This window comes from Chiloscyllium punctatum, unplaced genomic scaffold (assembly GCF_047496795.1).
Source record: "Chiloscyllium punctatum isolate Juve2018m unplaced genomic scaffold, sChiPun1.3 scaffold_1667, whole genome shotgun sequence".
NCBI classification, from domain to species: domain Eukaryota; kingdom Metazoa; phylum Chordata; class Chondrichthyes; order Orectolobiformes; family Hemiscylliidae; genus Chiloscyllium; species Chiloscyllium punctatum.
Genome location: NW_027311401.1, coordinates 20,001 through 22,500, shown reverse-complemented (window position 1 = coordinate 22,500; position 2,500 = coordinate 20,001). Strand labels below are relative to the sequence as shown.

The following is a 2,500-nucleotide window of genomic DNA, read 5'->3' as shown; positions in this document are numbered from 1 at the left end:
GTCGGCTTGGGGGTACGCCCGTTTCCGTTTCAACTTGTCTCGCGAGGGTGGTTTCGGGGCCAGCAGGAGAGCTCGTCGGGGTAGCAGGCCCTGCAGCCGTGGTCACCGCCAAACCCCCCACAACTGTTGGGCGCCTACCTGCGCGGGGCAGGAGGACACTTTCCGATTTCAAATCTCCGTTTGCCGAGTCCACCCCGAACGCACGCGGGCGGGCGGGTTCGCATCACCCTTCGTCACAAGGGGCGAAGCCCGTTCCACCGTCTCGTCAGTAGTGCCGACCGGTCTGTGATCGACGAGGGGAGCCACACCAGGTCCGGCCCTGCTGCTTGGCGGCACCGCGTCGTCGGGAGCTCGCGACAGACGGAGGGTTTCGGTGTACTCTCCAGCCACGGGAAACGAAGCCGGTGATGCAGGCGCCGGTCTTTCGCTCCCAAATCGGCTGGGTTTACATCGTTGCTATCTAGTCACGCTCCCTTCAAACCCGACGGGGTACCTATTCCCCTCACCCGTCTGTGCGTATACAGCCTCTTTGCACTTGCGGGATGGGGGTGGTGGTTTAAAGACTCTCGAGTTGCCGCCCGTCGGTCTCCGAGCTCCGTGCAGTAGTGATCCCCAGCGAACTGCCAGCAGGGCGAACGAGCGATCCCGCTCTCGGTCGGGGCGCCTGGCGTCGATCGGTGGTCGGTGGCTTGCGGGCAAGCTGCGCTGTGAGTGTGGGAACGAGTATGACGAGCCGTTGCCGCGACTCCCAGTCCACCTCGGCGGTGGCTGGGCCGGGCGGGCGTCTGCTCGGGCGAGTGCCGCCCCCGCCTCCTCGCAGGAAGTCCGCTCGCCGACACGCCGCCACGTGCACGCGTCAGTGACGCTGCCGAACCGATGGCCGGTGCCCGTTCCCGCCTCTGCTTTTCCTAGGGCAAAGCTGCTGCACGCCTCGTGATACTAGGCGGGCGACATGGTGGCGGTGATCCTGCCTCCGTCGCTGCGGTGCGTTGGGGCACGCATCGCCTCTTGGGCGCCCTGTCCTCCTCCCCCCAATAGACGTATGTTTCTGCGGGCCGCACCAGGATGGTGCTCCCCATCGCTTCACGCCACCCTGCTCCGCCCGCACGCCGGCGTGCAGGTGGCTGTAGCTCAAGGTGGGGAGCGTATGTGCGGTCCGGGTCGCTTTCCTCTGGCGAGGGAGAGACCTAAAACAAACTCAGACAACTCTTGACGGTGGATCACTCGGCTCGTGCGTCGATGACGAACGCAGCTAGCTGCGAGAATTAATGTGAATTGCAGGACACATTGATCATCGACACTTTGAACGCACTTTGCGGCCCCGGGTTCTTCCCGGGGCCACGCCTGTCTGAGGGTCGTTTGGCAATCAATCGCACTCGCCTTGGCTGGCGAGAGCGCGGCTGGGGTGTCGCAGAGGACCCGTCCTCTTTGTCCCCCTAAGTTCAGACTCCGGAGCCCTCCGGCGTCGGAGCGCTTGGCCTTTCCCCCCCACCCTGCACATTCCGTTCGTCAGGCTCGACGCCATCCCCCCGCCGGGGAGCGCGGCCTGGCGTCCGTCTGTGTCGTGGCAGTGGGGCCAGCACGGCTGTCACCGGTCCCAGAATGGCTGTCGGTGGTTCACACTGTGTGTGTGTGCCAACCCTCCTGGTCTCTGGGACACGGAGCTGCCACGAAGTGTTGAGCCTCCAGTGGGGGGTCTGCCTAAGCTCTGCACGTCCGCATTGGGTCCGTCTCTCGGTTGGCTGGCAGTGGAAAGAGTGAAGGGAGCCGCGGAGGTCCGGTGCTGGTGCGCCGCCGGCCTGACCGTGGAGCTCGCCGGTTTGACACGCTGACCCGACTCGATGGTTGATCGATTGAGAGTGCTGGGAGCTGCAGGCCGCCCGCTGCTGCAGCCGCCCGTCTCGTGGTTCGTCCTCGGCCTTAAGTGGCCGGCGGGGCGTCTGATCCTGTCTCCCCTGCTGGCGCCGAGTGCCTGGCCGAGGGAGGAGGTTTTCGTCGAACGCTGTGACTTGGACGGTCGCACGCGCGTGGATCGCTGGCTCTTGGCTCTCCCGTTCAGTCCGCACGTTTTCCGCTCCGTCCTGCCACCGGTCTCGGGAGGTACGGAGGGGTTGGCGGGCGTGGTGTGTGCTCCGTCACCGTGCAGGCACACCTACCACGCCGTCGGCCGACCCCCGCACGGTCCTCCTGGCCATCGGGAGGACGGCGGAACGTCGGGCTGTCGGGGGCCAAGTCGCCAGAAGGCCACCGCTGTGTCTTCCGTACCCTGTCACCGTCGGCGTGCCTTCCTCAACTCGTCCGGCTCGGGGCCGCTGGGTTCAGGAGCGGCGTCGCCCGCCGGCCCCACTGAAGGCCGTGCCGTTCCGCGGCTGGCGATCGATGTGCGTGGCGTGCCTGCGCGACCGTTCGCCACTTGAGCCTCGGCACTCCTCTCTCCCTCTCTCTGACCGTCGGGCAGTCTCTGTCTGCTGGTGCCTCGCACGTCCCGGGCGGCGGGTCG

General features: G+C 66.4%; 1 non-coding gene across 1 annotated transcript; it reads left to right on the top strand.

Moving 5' to 3' along the window:
- The first annotated feature begins 1,204 nt into the window (after window positions 1-1,204).
- LOC140475453 (5.8S ribosomal RNA) lies at window positions 1,205-1,358 on the top strand. The gene has a single exon (XR_011959988.1). It is a non-coding gene; the product is annotated as a 5.8S ribosomal RNA (ribosomal RNA).
- The last annotated feature ends 1,142 nt before the right edge of the window (window positions 1,359-2,500 follow it).